This window comes from Vanellus vanellus, assembly GCF_965231255.1.
Source record: "Vanellus vanellus genome assembly, chromosome: Z".
In the NCBI taxonomy this organism is placed as follows: domain Eukaryota; kingdom Metazoa; phylum Chordata; class Aves; order Charadriiformes; family Charadriidae; genus Vanellus; species Vanellus vanellus.
The window spans coordinates 35,269,547-35,292,724 of record NC_138908.1 but is presented as its reverse complement, the minus strand read 5'-3'; the positions used below and the strand labels follow the sequence as shown (position 1 = coordinate 35,292,724).

Here is a 23,178-nt window from a genome sequence, read left to right as displayed (position 1 = left end):
GAGAGACCTGGACAGGCTGGAAGAGTGGGCTAGCAAGAACTGAAGTTTAACAAAGACAAGTGCAAAGTCCTGCACCTCAGACAGAATAACTGAAGGGCCCAGTACAGGCTAGGATCTGTGTGGCTGGGGAACAGTCTTGCTGAAAGGGACCTAGGGGTGCTGGTGGACAATAAGCTGAACATGAATGAGCAGAGCGCTGTTGCAGCAACAAAGGTAAATCAGGTCCTGGGCTGCATCCACAGGGGCATTACTAGGAAAGATAGAGATGCGATTATCCCACTCAGTGCTTGTCAGGCCACACCTGGAATACTGTGTTCAATTGTGGTCCCTACAATTCAAGGAAGACGTGGACAGACTGGAAAAGGTCCAAAGGAGGGCTGGAGATGATCAAAGCGCTGGAGATCCTGCCCTACAAGGTAGGACTGTAGGAGTTAGGTCTCTTCTCCCTGGAGAAGAGAAGGCTCAGAGAGACCTCATCACAGTATTCCAGTACTTAAAGGGTGGCTACAAAGAGGACAGAGATGCTCTCTTCACCAGGTACCACATGGACAAGACAAGAGGCAGTAGGTACAAGTTGCACTGGGAGAGGTGTCATCTCAGTATAAGACAGACATTTTTTACACGGAACAATCAATCACTGGAACAATCTCCCCATCACTAGAGGTTTGCAAGATGCAACTGGACAGGATGCCAGATGATCTCATCGAGGATCCCTTTCCCATCAAAGTTTGTACCAGGGAATCTTTTGAGGTTCCTTCCAACCTGAGCTGTTCTATGGTTCTGTGAAGCAATACTTCCTCTTCTGCACGGAGGGAAGAGTCAGTTCTTTCTTGTATTTTTCCATTACAGTAGCTATTTTTAAACTTGTGACTTAACAGCTCTCTCCTCAAATTACTCCCGATACCCCAATAACACACACATTTGAGAACTTGTGCACTTCAAGAAAAGGTGTGAGAAAAGAAGATAGGAAAATCCTGGATAAATGCATAAGGACAGTATTCCATGTACAGTCCTATCCACAGCTACCAGAACCAAGAAGTCAGATATGTTGGCTACAGAACAGAGAATGCCAGAAAACTAATTGTGAAAAAGAAAAAAAATCTGCAAGTAATAACAGTAATGCAAGGCCATTAACAGAAAAAAGTACAGGTTATATCTAGAAACATTTCTACAATAAAGAACTATGAAAGCAAAAGTCTACAAATATGATCCTCCTTTTCCAGAAATGCCCCTCTGAATGGCTGTGTTCCTGCTTGAGCAGAGAACCCAGCATCATCATGCAGCCTTACTAACCATACAGAAGAAATAAAGTTGGTACTATGCTTCAATCTGAAGATTTCTGTTTCAGAATTAGGAGCAAAGAATTTCCAAAGTACTGAAGAGAAAGGGGAGAGAATTCCTTCAGTGCACTGTGTATACTTCATGAAGTGTATCAGAATATTTCCCCTAACTTTCTTCACAGCTTTTTCTGGTGTAATGTGCAACGGATTAATCTTCAGAGACTCATTATTCCTTGTGGTGCAATGAGATGACTTCTGGGATTATGCAAGGATATTCCTACTGAGGCCAAGTATCATACATACTTTTTACTTTTGCAAGTTTATAGGAGTGTTTGACTTACAAATAATTTGCATGAAGTTGAATAATTAAAACCAACAATAGTCAACATTAGCATAAAGATTCCAGAGCCCTACATGCTTTCTCTTGCAAGCAAAATGGATTACAGCAGGATCTGTAAATCCATACCCTAGGATCTCTGCAAAGGATGAGACAATGCTAATACCATGAAGCACAAAAAGAACAGTAAACAAAAATGGTTTCACCTTGGCGAGAAATTAAGTGCAAGACCAATTTGATTTTTGAGGAAGATATCCTGGTATCTTCAGACCCTCTTCCTCACTGGACTCTTGCTGAGGAGAATGCAGAAAAATCAGCACAGGATTCTTCATGCCACAGCTTTTGTGATACTGTAATGTTAATCTTGGCTATGACACAGAAAATGTAATTAAATAGACAGGACACAACTTTTAGAAGACTGCAGATGTTACTTTGCAGTTTGAGTATGTTCAGTGGCCAAGGAACCTAAAAAGATAGCTCTGAGGAAAATGTGTACATCACCAGTTGCACAGAGAGAGGGAAGGAGAGAAAAGGACACAGAAAGAATGAGGGTGATAGCAAGAAAAGAGAGAGATTGAGAGCAAAAAGGGGAGAGAGAGAAGAGCAGAGACAGCTGAGAGTGCAGGAGGAGGAAGGCACAGCAGAGAGAAGAAGCAGCAGAAGTGAGAAGGAGAAAATAAGTAAAAGTATGAAAAAGGGAGTGTGAGTGAGGAGACAGGGTGTGAGATACAGGGAACAAGCAGGATGAAAGAGATGGCGAGTGAGAGCAGACACAGGAAGACCGGAAACAGGAGAAAGAGGGAGAGATTAAGCAAGATGAAGACAGAGAAAGAATCAGAAAGAGAGTGCAAGGGGAGAGGAAAACAGAGCAAAGGAGAGCAAGAAAGGGAGAGACAAAAAAGAGAAACAGAGAGCAAGAAAGAAGGGGGAGAGAGGGGGGAGAGGGACGACAAAAGCCAAAAAGGGAGAGACATGGAGGGACAGGAAGGAAGCCTAAAGAGAGACATACATAGAGGGACAGACACACACAAAGGAAGAGAGAGGAGGGGCAGGAAAGATAATAGGAAAGACACAAAAGGCAAGGGGCTTTATAGAGAAAGTGTGAAAGAGAAGGATAGAAAAGTGGAAAAGAGGAGCAAGATAAGGGTGTGGAGTGAAAAGGGGGCAAGAGAGTGACAGGGACAAAAGGGGATGGAGGGGAGGAGAGCAACAGAGAGAAACTCAAAGAGATGGAGACATTGAGAGAGAGAGAAAGGGACACTGACAAAAAAGGTGAGGGAAAGGGAGAAAGAAAGAGAAGGATGAGAAAGAGAGAAAAGGAGAAAGCAGGGGAGTGAAAGGGGGAGGACAGAAAAGGAAGACAAAGACAATGGTATGCAAAGAGAGCAGAGAAAGAGGGACAGAGAAGGAGGGGAATGGGGAAGAGAAAACTGACAGAGAAAGGCAGAAGAGAGGGGGAAAGTGAGGGAGAGGGAGAGAGGGAAAGCAACAGAATGTGAGAATGACAGGGAAGGAGACAGAAAGAGGGCTAGCAATAGGGAAAGAAATGGAAAGAGGGAATAGGGACAGGGTGAGAGAGAAAAGGGGAGTTAGAAAAAGAGACAAGGGAAGAGAGAGAAAAACAGTAGGAAAAGGGGTGGGAAAGAGGAAAAGACAAAGGTGGAAAATACATGCATGAAGGAAACTGCATGTGCAAGGGAAATAGAAGGAAAGGGGAGAAGCTGAGCAAGTGAGAGAGTGAGGGGGAAGAGGGCTGGAGAGAGAAAGATGGAAAGAAGGCAAAAGGGCACATGTTGGCATGAGAGGGAAATGAGGTGGAGACAGAGACTGAACAAGAAGGGGGTGCTGAGTAAGAAGAGAGGGGAAAGACATAGGAAAGCAAAGAAAGCGAAAAAAACCAAACCAAACCAAAACAAAAAAGCACAATGGGCAGAGTGAAATCGGGAGAGATGATGAGTTAGCAGAGATGAAAGGACTGAGTGGGAAGGAGGAGAGAAAACAAGATTGAGAGAAAAAGGGGAATAAAGAGGAAGATACAAAGGTGGAGTGAGGCAGGAAAGGCAGAATGAAAGAACAAGCAAGAAAAAAGACAGACAAAGGAAAAGAGAGCAAGTGAGAGAGAAACAGTTGGAAAGGAGCACGTGGGATAGACAGACTGAGTGAGGGGCAGAGATAGAAACAGAAGTAGGGGCAAAGAAAGCCAGAGTGTGATTGAGAAAGAAATAAAGAGCAGACAGAAAAGAGTGATAGGGAAATAAAGTGAGTCAGGCAGAGGGAAAGAAAAGCAAAGGTAAGGCTGGAGAGCTGCGCAGAGAAGAACCTAATGAGGTTCAACAAAAGCAAGTGCAAGGTCCTGCACCTGGGGAGGAAGAATGCTAGTCACCAGTACAGGTTAGGGGCGGACCTGCTGGGAAGTAGCTCGGAGGAGAAGGATCTGGGGGTTGTGGTAGACAGTAAATTATCCATGGCCCAGCAATGTGCCCTTGTTGCCAAAAAGGCCAATGGAATCCTGGGCTGCATAGGGATGAGTGTGGCCAGTAGGTCGAGTGAGGTCATTCTCCCCCTCTACTCTGCACTGGTGAGGCCACAACTGGAATACTGTGTCCAATTTTGGGCTCCCCATTTCAAGAGGGACAGGGAACTGCTGGAGCGGGTCCAGCGAAAGGCAACTAAGATGATTAAGGGCTTGGAGCATCTGCCTTATGAGGAAAGGCTGAGAGAGCTGGGACTCTTTAGCCTGGAGAAGAGAAGGCTGAGGGGAGACCTTATTATGGTGTACAAGTATCTAAAGGGTGGGTTGAAGGAGGATGGAGCCAGGCTCTTTTCAATGGTTCCAAGTAACAGGACGAGGGGTAACGGGCACAAGTTAGAACACAGGAAGTTCCGTTCAAATACACGGAAAAACTTTACAGTGAGGGTGACAGAGCACTGGAACAGGCTGCCCAGGGAGGTTGTGGAGTCCCCTTCCCTGGAGATTTTCAAGACCCGCCTGGATGCAGTCCTGAGTAATGTGCTCTAGGCGATCCTGCTTTAGCAGGGGAGTTGGACTAGACGATCTCTAGAGGTCCCTTCCAACTCTGATAATTCTGTGATTCTGTGATTCTGTGAAGACAGCAAGCAAGAAGGAAAGGCGAGGGAGAGGGAAAGAGCAAGCATAGGCAAAGACTGACAGGGAGTGAACAAGAGAGAAGGACATAGAAGAAAAAAAAGAAGCAGAGGGAAAGACAGTGAGCATGAGGTAAAGAGATCAAAAGGGAAAGAGATGCAGTCAGATTTGGAATGACAAGGGAAGGGAGGGACAGCAACCGATAGAGAGAGCAAGGACAAGAGAGGGGAGCAGGTGAGTGAGCAGGAGAGAGTGAGCAAGGAGGCAAAAGGTAGAGCTAAGGACAGCTAGGGAGAGGGGAAAAGAGTAAGGGGGGAAGAGAACAGGAGAGAAGACAAAGGAAAAGTGTGACTTGGAAAGACTGATTAGGAGAGAAAGGGAAAGAAAATAACAGTCAGGGAAAGACAGCAACGGGTAATGAGAGGCAGAGGAAGAGAGAGAGAGAGAGAGAGAGGAAAATACACTGAATGGGGCAGAGCAAATGAGAGGGAAAGCACAAGTGAGCAGGAGAGAATGGCAGAAGGAACAAGTGTGAGGAAAGGAAAGAGCAAGAGGAACAAAGAGCAACAGAGTGGAGAGGGAAAGACAACTAGCAGAAGAGAAGGAGCAAGAGAGCAAGCAGTTTGCACAACAGTGTCATGGTTCTCCTTTAGAAGCTTCTGGTGACGGAGTCCAGGAACACTGGGGCACCTGCTGGGAACCCTCTGAGAAATTTGAGGGTACATACTCTTGCAAGGCAATGACAATGTAAGGGGAGCCACAGGTCTGTGAGCCTGAGATAGCTCCATCAGTTTCTAATGTGTTCAGTCAGCTGCCCTTAACCCAGGTTGCCTTTGTTATAGCTGCTGCCTGGCAGGAAAGGGTTAAGCACCTGTATAGCTGCTAGACATAGAGCGTAGCTAAGAGACACAGCAGTTTGTGCAGAAGAGTGCAATGAATGGATCTTCATCTTAATTCAAACTAGCCTAAACATTCTCAGACATGGTAGTAATGCACCAGACCACATCCTCCAGCAGCTCTTGGAGCAGTTGTCCCAGACTGAGTTTTGGATAGCAGACGCAGGGCTGCCGGTCCCCAGCTGCAGGGATTGCCCAGGCCCTCTCCCTAAGGCTTGCAGAGATGGTCTTCTTTCCTGAAGCAGATACGCTGTTGTTGAAGACCTGTGTCATCAAGTGGGGAAGTTATGGGAGGAAGTGAGCAGGCTCTGCAGCATCACAGAGGACGAAACACCTCAGAGATCCTATTGCTGAGGGCTCTGGACCCCAACTGCAGTGCAGACACAGGAAAAGTCTGTCCCTAGCAGAATGGTAAGTGAAAATTCTGTGGGTGGCCAAAGCTGGAAGACAGTGAGTTCTGGCGCTAAGAGGAAGGCTTCTGCTCCACCTGAAGGCTTTCAACTATGGAAGAGGCTCACTGTCTTCAAAGCTGAGAAGGATCTAGGTGTGCTTTCAAGAGAGCTTATAGGAAAGGATTAAAGAGCAGTCCAGTACAGGTGACATTGTGATGGGTGCCTGCTACAGGCTGCCTGACCAGGATAACAAGTAGATGAGACCTTCTACAGATAGCTACAGCTAGCCTCAAGTTTGCAGGCTGGGGTTGTCATGACATACTTCAACCACCTCAACATCCGCTGGAGGGACAATACAGCAGGGCACGAACAATCCAGGAGGTTCCTTGGAGAGTATCAGTGACAACTTCCTGACCCAACTGATAGCAAAGCTTACAAGAAGCCTCTGCTGGACCTTGTATTCACAAACAGGGGAGGACTTGTTGGGATTGTGAAATTCAAAGGCAGCCTTGTCTGCAGTGACCATGAGATAGGGACTCCCAAAAGGAGGGAAGAGGGCAACAAGCAAGATCACAACCCTTCACTTCAGGAAAACAGGTTTTGGCCTCTCCAGGATCTGCTTGAAAATCCCATGGGGAAAAGACCCTGGAGGGAAGAGGGGTCCAAGAAAACTGGCTGATATCTGAGGATCCAAGCTCCAAGCTCAAAAGCAGTTCATCCCAGTGACCAGGAATTGAGGCATAAATGCCAGGGGGCCTGCATGGATGAACAAGGAGCTCCTGACAAAAGTCAAACATGAAAAGGAAGGACACAGAAGGTGGAAGCAGGGACAGGTAACCTGGAAGGAATACAGGGACACTGTCTGAGCATACAGAGATGTAGTTAGAAAAGCCAAAGCCCACCTGGAATTAAATCTGGCAAGGGTTGTCAAATGCAAAAAGAAAGGCTTCTATACAAATACATGAATGGGAAAAGAATGACTTGGGAAAATGTGTTCCTGCTGCTAAAGGCAGCAGGGGACCTGGTGACACAAAAAATGGAAAATGCTGAGGTACTGAATACCTTCTTCACCTCAGTCTTTGCCAATAAGACCGTTCTTCAGAAATCTAAGCACTCAAAGACCCAGAGAAAGTAGACAGCAAGGAAGACTCACCCCTGGTGGAAGAGGATCAGGTTAGAGAACACTTAAGCAAACTGGACATACCTAAGTTCATGGGCTCTGAACTCAACCTTTGAATGATCATGGGAATTGAGAAAGATGCCTTAGGACTGGATGAAAGCAACTGTCACTCCTGTCTTCAAAAAGGAAGACCCAGGGAACAACAGGCCAGTCAGCCTTACCTCGATCCCTGGAAAGGTGACGGAACAATTATTCCTGGAAACTATTTCCAGGCTCACAAAGGACAAGAAGGTGACCAGGAGTAGTCATCATGGATTCACCAATGGGAATTCATTCTTGACCAACCTGATAACCTTCTACGATGAAATGGCTGGCTTAGTAGATGAGGGGAGAACAGTGGATATAGCTTACCTAGACTTCAGTAAGGCTTTTAACACTGTCTCTCAGAAGTTCCTCATAGAGAAGCTAGTAAGTGTAGGCTGGAAAAGCAGACAGTGAGGGGGACTGAAAACTGGCTTAACTGTCAAGCCCAGAGGGTGGTGAACAGTGGTACAAAGTCTAGTTGGAGGGCAGTGACGAGTGCTGTAGGTATCAACACAGGATCCAATACCATTCAACATTTTTGTTAAGGACCTGGATGATGGGGCAGAGTGTGCCCTCAGCAAGTTTGCTGATCATACAAAACCAGGAGGAGAAGCTGATACACCAGAAAGCTGTGCTGCCATTCAGAGGGATCTCAACAGGCTGGAGAAATGGGCCAACAGGAACCTCAAGAAGTTCAACAAAGGGAAGCACAAAGTCCTGCATATGAGGAACAAACCCAGGCACCAGTACATCCTGGGGATCACCCAGCTGGAAAGCAGCTTTGCGGAAAAGGACCTTGGGGTGCTGGTAGACACCAAGTAGTTATGAGCCAGCAGTGAGTCCTTGCGGCAGAGGACAATGGTATCCTGGGGTGCATTAGGAGAAGTGTTGCCAGCAGGTCGAGTGAAGGGATCCTTAGAATCATAGAATCATATAGGCCAGAAAAGACCCTTAAGATCATCAAGTCCAACCATAAACCTAACACAGCCAAGTCCACCACAAAACCATGTCCCTAAGCACCATATCTACAGGTCTTTTAAATACCTCCAGGGATGGTGTCTCTACCTCTTCCCTGGACAGCCTGTTCCAGTGGTGGATAATCCTTTCAGTGAAGAAATTTTTCCTAATATCCATCTCCAGCCTCCTCTGGTGCAACTTGAGGCTGCTTCCTCTTGTCCTATTGCTTGTTACTTGGGAGCAGAGACTAACACCCATCTCACTACAACCTCCTTTCAGGTAGCTGTAGAGAGTGATAAGGTCTCTCCTCAGCCTCCTTTTCTTCAGATTAAACAACCACAGTTCCCTCAGATGCTCCTCATAAGACTTGTGCTCTTCTTTGGGCACACTCCAGCATCAAAATGTCTTTCTTGTAGTGAACAGAGTATTCAAGGTGCAGCATCACTGCTGCCAAGTACAGAGGGACAATCACTTCTCTAGCCCTGCTGGCCACACCATTCCTGATACAGGCCAGGATGCTATTGGCTTTCTTGGCCATGTGGGCACACTGATGGTTCACATTCAGCTGGCTGTCAACCAACACCCCCAGGTCCTTCTCCACCAGGCAGTAAAGACAAGGAAAGCTTGAGCAAACAAGAGGGAAAGTGCATATGAAAAAGTGAAAGAGTATATGAGAGAGAGAGGGAACGTGCACAATAGAGCAGGAAACTGTGACTTAGAAAAAGTGCACGAGAGAAAGAAGAAAAGCATGAGAGAGAGGGGAAGCATGACAGAAATAGAAAAGGAAAGCATGTAAGGGCTGGTAAGCGTGGATATAAGCAAGTGAGATAAGAAAAGGGGGGCATGTACAAGAGAGGGGAAAGTTGCAACAGAAAGGGCAAGGGAAAGGTACCAGAGAGGGGAAATGCACACTAAGAAAGATTAAAGATATGAGAGAGCAAACATATGGAAAAAAACCAAGATATGTTCATTAGTGATGGAATGCACACATGAAAGAGGGAAAGCATGTAACAGAACAGGAAAGTGCACAAGTGAGATGGAAAGTATGCAAGACAGTGTGACGGAGGGAGGAAAAGGGCTGCATGAGGGAGGGAACGTGCCCAGGAGAGGCAAAGCACAACCAATAGAGGGAAAGTGCAAGAGAGTGAGACGAGGGAAGTGTGCAAGAGAGTAAAAGCACATGCAAAAGAGGGAAAGCGTGCGTGCAAGAGGGTAAAAGCACGCGCAAAAGAGGGAAAGCACGCGCAAAAGAGGGAAAGCGTGCGTGCAAGAGGGAAAGCGTGCGTGCAAGAGGGAAAGCGTGCGTGCAAGAGGGAAAGCGTGCGTGCAAGAGGGAAAGCGTGCGTGCAAGAGGGAAAGCGTGCGTGCAAGAGGGAAAGCGTGCGTGCAAGAGGGAAAGCGTGCGTGCAAGAGGGAAAGCGTGCGTGCAAGAGGGAAAGCGTGCGTGCAAGAGGGAAAGCGTGCGTGCAAGAGGGAAAGCGTGCGTGCAAGAGGGAAAGCGTGCGTGCAAGAGGGAAAGCGTGCGTGCAAGAGGAAGAAAAAACAATAGAGCGTGAGGGAAAGAGAGGGTATTCACACACAAGAGAGAAAAGCGTACAAGAAAGAGCAAGGAAAACTGCAATGGACAAAAGGAAAAGCACATGCAACAAATTAAAAGCATGCATGAGAGGGAAAGCATGCTAGAAACTGAGAGCTTGCACAAGAAGGAAAGCGTGAGAAAAGGAGAGGGAGGAAAGTGTGAAAGAGGGACAGAAAGCATGAGGAAGAAACAAGAGGGGAAACAGAAGAGCAAGTGAAAGGGGTAAGAAAAGTACAAGTAAGATTGAGAGACTGTTCAACAGAAAGAAAACCTACATGTGGTAAAGGAGAAGCATTAAAGGTAGTGAAGTAGAGAACAGAAACAAGACGCGTGAGAGAGAACCTACAAGAACATATAAGACAGGAAAAGGATGCAGTAGAGATAGGGAAGAGCATATGCAGAAGAGTAGGAGAAAAGGAAAGCACACTAGGAAGGGGATCCACGTGATGAAAGCATGAGAAAGCATGCAAGAAAAGAGGTAAGTCAGAGATAAAGGGGAAGCAAGAACAAGAAGGAAAGCACAAGCATGAGCAAGAGTAAAAGAGCACGAGGTGGGCGGGAGAGATAAAAAGTCCACAAGAGTGCACAAGTGAGTGAAAGGGAAAGCACATGCAATAGAGGTAACGTGCACATCGGAGGAGAAGCACATGCAAAGAGAGAGGAAAGGCCGGAGCGGAGGGGAAGGCTGATGCGGGGAGCCAGAGGGCCAGCCAGGCTAGGAGGGGAGGGAGGGCCAGAGAGAGAGTGAGAGAGGGTCAAGGTGGGAGGGGCGGCAGTGAGGGGGAAGAGTGAACGGCAGTGAGAGGGAGGGGGCACGAGAGAGACAGAGAGATGGGGCGGGGGGGGGGAACGACACAGTATGTGGGAGTGACAGAAACTCTGCAAAAGTGTGTGTGTGAGAGGGAAAGGCTATCTGCGAAGGAGAAAAATGGTGGGGAAGCAAGGAGGAGAGGAGAAGAGGGGAAGCAAGAGATAGGACATGGGGAGGTGCTTGAGAGGGAAAGTGAGGGGGGCAGCAAAACAAATCAGTGAGGGACTGAAAGACAGAGGTATGCAGAGGGTGGGAGGGATTAGCAAGTAAGACTGAGATGACTCTTAGTGAGAAAGAGACACAGAGAAAGCACATGGGAAAGAAAAAGCATGCAAGGGAAGCAAAGTGTGTGTGAGAGACGTGCAAGAGGTGAAGCATGTCAGACAGAGAGAGAAATCTGGGGGAAGGGGGCAGAGCAAGCACATCAGAGAGAGAAAACATGCCTGAGGCAATGGGAAAGCAAGAGAGACAAAGAGGAAGAGAAAGCAAGGGAAAGAGAGATACTGAAAGAGAAGTAGGGATAGCAAGTAATAGAGAGATAGCAAGCAACAGAAGTAGGGAAAGCATAAGCAAGAGACTGCAAGCATGAGCAAGAGGGAAAATGCATGCAAGACAGTAGAAAAATATGTCCGAGATGGAAAAGCATCCAAGGGAGAGGGAAGCATGAGAGAGAGCGCGCCAGAGAGTGACGAGAGGGAAATGCAAGAGAAAGTAAGAGCACAAGAGAGAGGCAAAGCATGTGGGAGAAAGACAAAGGATAAGAGAAACAGTGTGAGAAGCAAAAAGCATAAGACAAAAGGGAAAGCATGTGAGAAAGTGAATAGAAATTGAGAAAGAGCATGGAAATTGAGAAAGAGCAAAAGCCAGGAGGGTGAAGAGGGGGGAGGTGGGAGGGTGGAAGGGGAGACAGAGTGAGGGGAAAAGGAGGGAAGGAAATAGGAGATTGAGAGGGGAAAGTGAGAAAGAAGCAAATTGAGAAAGAAGGATAGTGAGAGATAGGTGTAGCACAAAACAGAGACGAAAAGCACAAGAGACAAAATGTGAATGAGGGAAAAGTTCAAGCAGGAGAGAAAGGGACTGTGTGACAGAGAGAAAGCATGCTAGCGAGGGGGGAAGAGAGGGAGAAACAAGTTGCCTAAGCGATGACAGAAGTGCAAGAGAAAGAAGAAACATGCAAGGCTGGAACTACAGAGAAATGCAAAGTTCCTGTGACAGAGAAAGGGCACTCAAGAGAGGGAAGGCCAAGAGTGAAGAACATGGGTGACAGAGAAAGTATGCAAGAGAGGAAAAATAACACAGTGGAAAAGCATGCAAAGAGAGAGATGGAAAATCAGGGGGTAGTGAGAAGAACAGGTGAAAACAAAGGGGATAGAGAGGGAAAACAGAAGAACAGTAAATCAAAAGGGAGAGAGAGAGGTGTGAGTGAGAGAGTAAGAGATTGAAGCAGGGGAAGCAAGAGAAAGAGATGGATAGCAAGGGTTAGCGAAAGAAAGGGAAGAAAATCACAAGGGACAGGAAGCATGAGCAAAGGGAAAACTGCAAGCTAGAGATTAAAATTGTGCAACAGGGAGAAAGCATGCAAGATAAGGACAGAGAGAATGGGAAAGCAAGACAGAGAAGGGGGAAGCAAGAGAGCGAGAGAGAAAAAAAACACAAGACAAAAAACCACGAGTCAAAGCACACAAGAGACAAGGAAATCATGAGAGTCTCAAAGCATGTTTGAGTGTGTGAAAATTCAACAGAGAGAGACAGGGATAGTGGAGAGGGTAATGTGCAATAGAGAGGGATAATGAGTGACAGAGAGGAGAAAGCATGAGAGAGATACTGAAAGCATAAATGATGGAAAGTGCATGCAAGAAACGAAATGTTTTAGAGATGGAAAAGCGTGCAAGGTATGGGGGGGGGGGGGGGGAGGAGAGAGAGTGGCAAAGCAAGAGACAGATAGGGAAAGCAAGGCAGAACAAGTGAGGGAAGTGCAAAAGACAGGAAAAACAAAGTTGGGAAGAGTGTGTCCAAGACAGAAAACAAACAAGGGGCAGGGGGCCAAAAGAAGGAAAGTGCATTGGAGAGAGAGGAAGAAAACCTTCTTAGAGAGGCAAATCACATGAGAGAGAAGCAAACCAGGTGTGAGGTGAAGTAATACAAAGGAAAAGTGTATCAGAGAGGTGCAGCATGAGATAGAGAGGTAGAGCACAAGCAAGAGGGAAGAAAAGCACAAGGAAAAGTGAGTGAGCTGGAAAGTGTGCGTGAAAGAGAGGACAGAAAGCATGCAAGACGGAGAAAGTGAGAAAACATGAGAGAAGAAACATGCTAGAGGTTGTGCTACTGAGTGTGAGTGGACAAGGGAGACAAGGAAAGCAAGAGGGAGAAGAGAAGCACATGCAACAGGGAAAGCTTACCAGAGAGTGGGAAAGCACATCCAAGAGAAAGGCAAAGCGCACACAAGAGGGGGAAAACATGTCTGAGACAAATGGAAAGCTCAGTAGAGGGTAAGCAAGAGAGGGAGGAAGTGAGCAATCAAGAGTGAAATAGTGAACAATAGAGTGAAAGCACAAGTAAGAAACTGCATGCACACAAGAAAAAGGAAAACTGTCAGACCCAGGCAAAGATAGTCTATGAGAGAGGGAAAAGGGAGTGGGGAGTAAGGATGGTGAAGACAGAAAAGTAGGCAAAACGTGGTGGGTGGGAATGGCACAGGAGGAAGAAAAGGGCACAGGGAGGGGGAAAGCAAGAGAAAAGGGAAATGTGAGAGAGGGACAGCAATAGAGAGCAAGGAATAGCACGAGAGAGGGAATAAAAGCACAAGTGGGAAAGTGCAAGCAAAAGAAGAAATTGCAAAAGCAGAAACATGTTAGAGATGGTAAACATCGGAGAGAGAAGGAAAGCGCATCTGAGCAAGAAGGAAAATTCGGTGGGAGGGAGGAGAGGGATAAATACATAGGGAAAGTGAGAGCAAGAGAAGCAAGGCGGGGGAAAAGTGGAGAACGGAGAAGAAATAGAAAATACAAAAGAAACATGCATGAGAGCGAATGCTCAGAAGAACACAAGATATAAGAAAACCAAGACAGAGGCAAATTATATGTGAGAGGCAAAGTACATCAGAGAGAAGAAACGTGTGTTTAAGATTATGAGAGAGGGGAAGGGCCTGTGAAAGGAAAAGCTGATCAGAATGAGAGAGAAAGCACATCTGAAAGAGAGACAGCATTTCAGTGAGAGGGGGAGCACATGGCCAACAGAGGAAAGGCTGGGGGGACAGAGGCAACCAAGCTAGTGAGAAAGCACATTGCAAAGAGGAAAAGCATGTCTGAAGGAGAGAGACAAATGGAAGGGCAGACAGAGGGAGTACAGAGAATGTCCAAGACAGGCAGACAATGAGGCAGAAGCAAAACAGAGAGAAGGAACACAATAGTGAGATTGGGGGTTAATTTTTGAGGGAGAAAGAGAACACATTTGACAAAGGGAAAACCTAAGAGACAAATGAGGAGAGAGAGACAGGGACACCAAGAGCAAGAAAGAGTGATAGGGAGTAACAGAGAAATAGCAAACAATGGAGGGAAAGCACAAGCAAGGGATTGAAAGCATAAGAGAGAGGGAAAGTGCATGCAAGATTGTGTCAGAGATGGAAAAGCATGGAAGGTATGGAGAACATGAGAGAGGCAATGCAAGGGAGAATGAAAGAGGCAAGCAGAAGAGAAAAACGTCACGTGAGAAGTGAAGTATGTGAGGAAGAGAGGCAAAACATATCTGGAAGAGAAAGAGTGCCGGGGGGCAGGGACTTAACTGACACAGGAAAAGCACATCTGAGGGAGAGGAAAAGATGAGAGACAGGGAAAAGAGACCAAGGAAGCAAAGGAGAGAAGACAGAGAGAGCTGGAGACAGAGATAGATGGGGGAGGTAGGAAGAAAGAGATAGAGAGTAAGATGGAAAGTTCAAGAGAGAGAAATGATTGAGGGGTGTGGCTGAGAGGGAGGGATAGAGAGGAAGAGAGAGAGATGAATAGCAAGACAGAGAGTGGAATCACAGGCAAGACAGAGGGGGATAGTGAGAGACTGAAAGCTTGAGTGAGACAAAGTACAAATAAGAGAGAAAAACTGAGAGATGGAAATGCATGAGAGGGCAGGAAAGGATGTTAGACAGGAAAGCAAAAAAGAATGAGAGAGTTAAGTGCCTAAATGGATACAACGGCAGCAAAGCACATACGAGAAAGCAGCAAAGTGCATACAAAAGAGGGAGAGAGAGTGGCAAAGCATGCTCATGAGAGGCAAAGCTTGCATTCATGAGAGGTAAAGCATGAGCCCAAGAGACTGAGAAGTGAGAGAGAGACAAAGAGAGAAAGCATACATGCATGCAAGAAAGAAAAGCAAAGTCCATGCATGAGAGAGAGGCAAAGTACAAATGAGGAGAGGGAAAGCAAAAAGGAGAGGCAAAGTGCATGAGAGAGACAACATGCACTCAAGAAAGACAACATGCATGTGGGAGAGAAATGCATGTAAGGGAGGATGTATGCTAGAGAAGGGAATTGTGTGCAAGAAGGGGAAGCATGCAAATGGAGGGAAGCGCACAAAAGAGGCAAAGCGCATGCAAGTAGCAAAGTGACAGAATGAGAGAGGAAAGTAGGAGAAAAAAGCACAAGAGAGGCACGCAGCATGTAAGACAGGTGAAATGCTGGAGAGGCAAAACATGCGGGAGAAAGAAAGCATCAGAGGGCAGGGAAAGCACAACAGAGGGAACATACACGCAAGAGGCAGAGCACAGAGAATCATTTAGATTAGAAAAGACCTTTAAGACCACTGAATTCAACCATAAACCTAACACTGCCAAAACCACCACTAAACCATGTCCCTAAGCATCAGTCTACCTGTCTTTTAAACACCTCCAGGGGTGGCGACACCACCACTTCCCTGGGCAGTCTGTTCCAATGCTTAACAACCCTTCCTGTGAAGAAATTTCTCCTAATATCCAATCTAAACCTGTCCTGGTGTAACATGAGGCCATTTCCTCTTGCCCTATTTCTTGTTACTTGGGAGAAGATACCGACCCGCACCTCTCTACAACCTCCTTTCAGGTAACTGTAGAGAGCGATACAGTCTCTCCTGAGCCTCCTTTCCTCCAGACTAAACAACCCCAGTTCCCTCAGACACTCCTCATAAGACTTGTTCTCCAGACCCATCACCAGCTTCGTTGCCCTGCGTGGCCCAGAACCTCAATATCTTTCTTGTAGTGAGTGGCCCAAAACCAAACACAGTATTCAAGGTGCAGCCTTACCAGTGCCGAGTACAAGGGGACAATCACTTCTCTAGTCCTGCTGGCCATACTATTCCTGATACAGGCCAGGATGCTATTGGCTTTCTTGGCCACATGGGCACACTGATGGTTCATATTCAGCCAGCTCAGGTCCTTCTCCACCAGGCAGCCTTCCAGCTACTCTTCCCCAAGCCTATACAGTTGCATGGGGTTGTTGTGACCCAGGTGCAGGACCTGGCACTTAGCTTTGTTGCACATCATACATGTGGCCTCAGCCCATCGATCCAACCCATCCAGATCAACATTCCCACCCAACTTGGCATTGTCTGTGAACTCCCTGAGGGTGCACTCAATCCCTTCATCCAGATCATTGATAGAGATTAAACAGAACTGGCCCCAGTGCTGAGCTCTGGGGAACACCACTTGTGACTGGCCACCAACTGGATTTAACTCCATTCACCAAAACTCTTTGGGCCTAGCCATCCAGCCAGCTTTCTACCAAGTAAAGAGTACACCCATCCAAGCCACGAGCAGCCAGTTTCTCCAGGAGAATGCTGTGGGAAATGGTGTCAAAGGCTTTACTGAAGTCTAGGTAGACAACATCCACAGCCTTTCCCTTGTCCACTAAGTGGACTAAGGACTTGTATGACCTTGTCATAGAATGAGATCAGGTTAGTCAAGCAGGACCCCATTCTCCCCCCCCAGATCATTGATAAGGATACACATGAGGGACAGGCAAAGCACATCAGAGAGTATGGCAAAAGGCACCCAGGAAAAGGGTGTCAGAGAGAGGGAAATATGGGTGTAGAGAGAAAGAGAGAAAAAGAGAGGAAGCCTCAGGGTGAGAAGGAATGTGAGAGAGGGAGAAAGGGGGAAACAAACAACAGAGAGAGGGAAGAGAAATGAAGGGAAAGAATGGTGGGGGGAGAGAGGAGGGAAAGCTAATGTGTGGGGTTAGGGACGCAAGAAACCTTAAAAGACAGAGGCAACATGCATCCAAGAGAAATCTAAGAAACACAAATGTAAGAGGGAGGAAAATCAGGTCCAAGACAAGCAGAAAGCAGCGTATAGCTAGGGGAAGCTCTACAGATTAAGAGGAAATACTATGTAGATAGATGAGGCAGACAGCGAGTGATAAGGGAAAAGTGCAAGTGAGAGACTGCAAGCTTAAGAGAGGGAAAGTACATGGAAGAAAGGAAAAGTCTGTCAGAGACAGGAAAGCATACAAAGGAGAGGGAAAGCAAGAGACAAAGAGGCAAAAAGAACACAATGTAACCTCAAATTAGAGCTTGGGCAGGAATAAAAAACAATTTTGGAACCGTTTCCTTTCAATTCAAGTTTACCCAAAAAGAAAAAATGGTAGATCACTTAAAAATTAAAAAGGATATGACATGATGACCTCTACCTAAGCCAGCAGTTCTGTCAGTGAGACCAATTGTTCCATTGTCTTTAAGGAGGGCTGCACTTTATACCAGGAACTCAGAAAAAAGTATATTGCATGTCCATCAATAAGACCATTTAAAAGCTGTGTGGCCAACTCTACAATGCATTTGGGCAGGAGCAAGCATACTGGAGCACAAGTTCTCCATTAGGGTCCTCAATCACTACTAGGAAACAAATCTCAGGGTGGACATGCCAACTCTACCAAAAATTAATCATAATTTTTTAAGTTCTAAATCTGTTCAGATGCTTAATTCTATCTACACAAAGCAAAAATAATCTAACTCATTCCAAATCAGTGTATTTATAAATTCTGTGCACACAACTTTCCTTAACATTTACATAGAAAGTGTTTCAGCTCCTAAACCACAGCTGCATAGCTGGTCCACAGAGCAAGAGGATGGCATTTATTTTGCAAATGGCTTTGAAGCAACTTGTCATTTGTTTTTAACATGAAGGCAACTGCAGGCAACTGTACTTTGCTGAATCACTTTGGACTACTAAGAAACTACCTTTCAATACTAAGATCCATGGCTCCCTGAAGGAAACTTCATAGGAAAAGTCAGTTGACAAAGCCAGCTTGACAAAGAAATAAGTGAAGAGGTATCCATCACAGAGTACTAATGATGTCTAAGAGAAATCTCCAATCATCACTGCAATGACAGCATGACAGAAGATACCTAAGTGAGTAAAATACTGTTCCGGCTTGTGGCAATAAAACCCCATTCCAATTTTATCAAATCACTCCCAGATTTCCATAGACCTCAATGAATGAGTAGATACCTTCTTCTATATATTTTCTTTATTTTTTTTATTTAGAGACTGGGACTGCTGGCAGACACAATAGATAACAGGTATTGCCATTCTAGAGAATGTAACAGCAGTATATTCTTAGCTGCAAACATTTTTTCAGCTTTAATTAACCTAAGGAAGACAGAATGGAGTGAAACCAGAAGACTTAAAAATTACTTATGTAAAATACTGAAGGGTTCAAGGGAAAATGTTTGGATTGTTCCTTTGTCTTTAAGGAGGGCTGCACTTTATACCAGGAACTCAGAAAAAAGTATATTGCATGTCCAGCTTATGTCAGAAAGAAAAAGGATGAATATATTAACATGGACTGTGAATGGGGACTCAATGAATCAAATACATTAGGTTGAAGATGACAAAAGCTGATGTTAACAGCTGAAATTCCTTTAGCAAGGATGTATACCTTCCTAATTCTGTTTAGATTAGCATTATAAAAGAATTCACAGTAAAACTTAAGTTTGCTGTGCTGGCATTCTATACTAACAAAGTCAAGGCATAACATTAAAAGTTTTGTAACTATTAACACCCTCCTGTAGGACATAACTTCCATTTTCAATACCTGAAAGCCATTTGCTAACATGAAAGTGCTGTTATAACTTTCGATCACTAAGGACGAAAAGCCAATAAACATGCAGCCTTCTAATGCTAGGAAACATCCACCAGTTCACCCTGATACCTGACTCATTAAACCAATTAAAACACAGATTCCAATGTGCAAGTAATCTGAAAACTATCAAGATGCCTAGCTAAAGAGTGGTAATTACACAACACTGTGAACGTCACCCACATGACAATTTTGCTTGGGTAGGAGCTTGAAAAATGAATCCATCTGGAGTGTACTGCACAGTGAGACTTTATAATATAGGTCAGATTATCCAACAACATGGCCCTTTTCCTGGTTATAAGGATTCTAAAAGCTGAAGCTCTACTTCAGATCAGAGCAATATAGTGGTCACCATAAAAACTACCCTTTACACGAATCAGGTGCTCTCTGGAATTTATGCAAGTCACACATAGAATACTTGGTTAAGTTTAGGGATCAGTTTAATCAGCACTCCCTGTCTCAAAAATAGTTTCAAGAGTTATTGCCAGTTTCCATGGAGACTGAAGCCAAAGAGTCCTTACTATTTCTGTCTGTGAAAATCCCATCACATTTAAGTTGCCAAGTTTCTTAGGAGAGTCTGAAGGACTAAAAGTGGCAGCAATATCTATATTACTGTCTATCACATGCCACCTTTCGATATGAGGAGAATATTTTGTATTTCACATGTTTGACTAGACAGAAGCAAATTGTTTAAGGCGTTCCAACTACATTTCCACAGCAAATGTACTATTTCCAAACCTCTTTATCTTCTACTCCATTATATCCTATTGGATCGATACATGGGCTACATGTATCTGTCTAAAGCACTTTCACCTCACAAGGAGGCTCTTAACACCATCTCCCATAACATCCTCACAGGCAAACTGATGCAGTCCAGGCTAGGAAAGCGGACAGTGAGGTGGGCTGATAACTGCTCAAATGCCAGGCTTAAATGGTTGTGATCAGCAGTACAAAGTCCACCTGGAGGCCAGTCACCAGCGATCAACCCCAGGGCTTGACACTGGGGCAATACTGTTTAGCATCGTCATGAATGACCTGGACAATGGGTCAGAGTACCCCCTTGACAAGTCTGCACACAGTACTGAACTGTGGGTGATACAGCAGATGGTTCTGCTGGCACTCAGAGGCACCTCGACAGGCTTAAGAAATGGGCTGACAAGAAATTGAAGAGGTTTAACAAAAGGAGATGCCAAATCCTCACTGGGGAAGAATAAACCCATGCACCAGGACAGGCTTGGCACTGACCATCTGGAAAACAGCTTGGCAGAGAAGGACATAGGTTGTTCCCGGTAGACAAGTTGAACATGAGCAAGCAATGTACCCTTGAGCCATCCCAGGGCTGTAGTGGGAAAAGTACAGCCAGGAGGTTGAGGAAGGTGATTATTCCTCTCTGCTTAGCAGTGGTGAGATCACATCTGTGCTTCTGAATCCCGTTCTGTGCTTCCCAGTATAAGACAGACATGGGTGTACTAGACCAAGTCCACTGAAAGGTCACAAAGATGATGAAGGGATTGGAGCATCTGACATAAAATGAGAGGCTCAGAAAGCTGAGGTTGTTTAGCCTGTGGAAGAGAAGGCTCAGCAAGGATCTCAGCAATGTTCATAAATATCTGATGGGCAAAAGTAAAGATGTGCCAGACTTTTCAGTGGTGCCCAGTGAAAGGATGAAAGGCAAAGGACATGAACCAAAATACAACAAATTCCCCTTCAACATCAGAAAACAACTGTTTTACTGTGAGGGTTGTCATGCACTGGAACAGGTTGCCCAAAGAGACCCTGGAGTGCCCATCCTTGGAGATACTAAAAAACCAACTAGACATGGCCCTGATGAGCCTGCTCTGGTTGACCCTCCTTTGGACAGGAGGGTTGGACTCCAGACTCAAGCATTCTGTGATTTCATAAATGCAAAGTGCAGAGAAATGGAAAGGTATGCATGTGTACTTGCCCCTAGGAAGTGATGCCCAGCAGAGCTCAGCTTCTAAGAACTCCAGCAAGAAGCTCTGGTAAGCCAAACGAACTGCTGCAGCTATAAATTCCACAGGCTCTGCTAAGTAGCTGGAATAAACAAAGATAGTTAGCACTGAAGTCAGGCCTCTCTGTCCAGGTCAACTTCCTCAGATTCAACAGCTCTATAACAGGCTGCAGGATGCTAGAGACTTTGCTAAGAATGGCACTGCTTAGCAGTTCTGGGCACATTCATTCCACTAAGACTGTACCAGGATGAGTCAGGAATCCTAACGACATCCTGTGACAATCTAACAGGAGTCACTCAGCATACTCCAAAAAAACAGGGCAGCTGGATTCTTTTAAACCTTCCTATCTGGAGGAAGCGGGGAAAGGATCGCCATCTTGCACTCAGGACCACATAAAAAAAGGAAAGGGTTTCAATTTCACTGACCAAAGCATATTGGTTACAAAACAGTTAATAAGAAGCCTTTATAAGCAACATTCTAAAGCATCCCGCAGTTTTTTAAAAAGCTCAGTCTCCCATACATTTAAGAAAAAACATGAAGCAGCTGAACCTTTGCCTTCTGCAGTTTCAGCTTTGGCTCCAAGGAATAGTGACAAAGTAATGAGACAACCATTTGGCCAGCAAGAACAAAACACAAGAGTAAAATAAAGAGTGTACAGACCAAGTTCTGAGCACCATAACATACCAATTTAAACAAGTCTCAGTGCTACCGAGATTCTGGTCCAGAGTTATGCACTGTTTCATAGATGAAACAACCTTACCAGTTGACCCAAATGAACCTTAAAATGGCTACAGACACAAGCTGTTGATAGAATCTACTTACATAAGTGATGTGGGTATTACAGGTCACAGCTACCCACTTGAGAGCAGTTTAAACCAGCACTGTACCTGGCAACACTACTTAGCTGAGCTTTTAATCTGAAAAAATTCAACCAAGAAAACATCAGAACAACAACGAACACTACTACAGAGGCAGATTATTTGAAACAATACTAAACAAGTACAGATCCTCAAAGATTTTGTTACAGAAAGTTTATTATTTTGTTAGGAGAGCTTTCAAATAACATGCTATATGGTATCATTTTCTCTTCATTGTATGTTAGTGTTCATCACAGTCTGCAGTCTAGGGTTTAAACAATAGCTCTTTAAAAACATTACAGGAGCTCTTGTTCTTGTCCTATCCCTCCCCAGATAATGGCACTGAGGCAGTTTACTCCACTGTACTTGGAGCACAAGCAAAGAGCTCCAGTTCCAAAGCACCTACAGTGTAATAATGAAGAATGGAAAGTGAGACTGCTAAAAAAATCCACCAACACAGGAACATGGATGTGACCGGTGACACAGTATAGTGCTATTTTAAACAAAGCATGGTAGAGGTATAAAGGAATTAAGAAAAACAGTAGATTAATAGAATGCAAGTAATACTTCAGGTCAAGGGTCACATAGTTACTAGAAGACAAGAGGCGGGTTTTTTTATATGTACCTGATAACTCTTTTCAAAGAGAGCTGAAAGAATGGAGAAAACTCAAAGAGCTTGGATACTGCAAAGACATATTGATGGAGCATAGCGGTAACTAATGCTAAACTGAGGAGCATTCAAAACAGTTAAAACTGAGTTTGGTGCTAAGACACCAGAACTATGGAAAATTCAAGAAAAGAGTTTCTGTGGTTATACAATTCCAGACATCAATAATTAGTGTATACCACATCTACTCCTTCTGAAGCAAATAAACATCAGAATGAACAGAGAAAAGGCTGGTTTTCCGAGACATTATACTAAAAGACAAGTACTTAGATGGTATGTATCTATATAAGACCAAAGATGACTTCAAGGTAGCTGGTCTCACACTAAAAGGTAATGTTCTGCAGTGAGTCTCAATCTACACTAGGAGTGCATTACTAGGGCAATACAATGGCTCAGAACTGGGCTACATAATTCCACTGTAATAAAGAGAGCTAGACATCTTTAGAGAACAATATGGCAGACAGGCAAATCAATGAATAAGGTGAATAATAAATCTACCTGTTAAAGGTGCCTGTAAAAATGGAGCAATGGACACAATGACTACGCAGGCATTCAGCGTGTTAGAACAGGTCCTTCCTGGTTCAAAAACCTCCACTAGTCTATGCAGCTTGGTCAGCTGGGGATCCCATCTCCTCACGCCTTTGATGAGCACATGCATGCCAACACAAGCTCACAGTGTAGGTATAGCCCAAAACAAACAAGTGAAACAAGAACAGAGAATCCAGAAAATAAAAAGCACTGACAGGATGAGACAGGATGATACTATGTAGATAAAGGGAAGTCAAAGGTTTACAGAGGATGACAATGCATAAGGCAAAGAGTTGTGATAAACTAAATACTGACTAAAATCCCACTTGCCAAGCCTGCTGCAACATTTTGTTCCCCATTAAAAAAAAAAAAAAAGTACATTTAAATTCCACAGATAACAGAGAAAAGAGTCTGGGGTGGTAAGAATTTCATCACTGTCAAATGTTATTTCTGTGAAAAGTTTTTGGATTTGTGCTCTGACATTATAGAACG

At 44.9% G+C, this 23,178-nt stretch overlaps 1 protein-coding gene across 1 annotated transcript in view; it reads right to left on the bottom strand.

The window, feature by feature from the left end:
* The window catches only part of PIGG (phosphatidylinositol glycan anchor biosynthesis class G (EMM blood group)), a gene marked incomplete at its 5' end in the record, with an annotated part of 89,956 nt that overhangs the window by 6,976 nt on the left and 59,802 nt on the right, over positions 1 to 23,178 (bottom strand). The window lies entirely within an intron of this gene.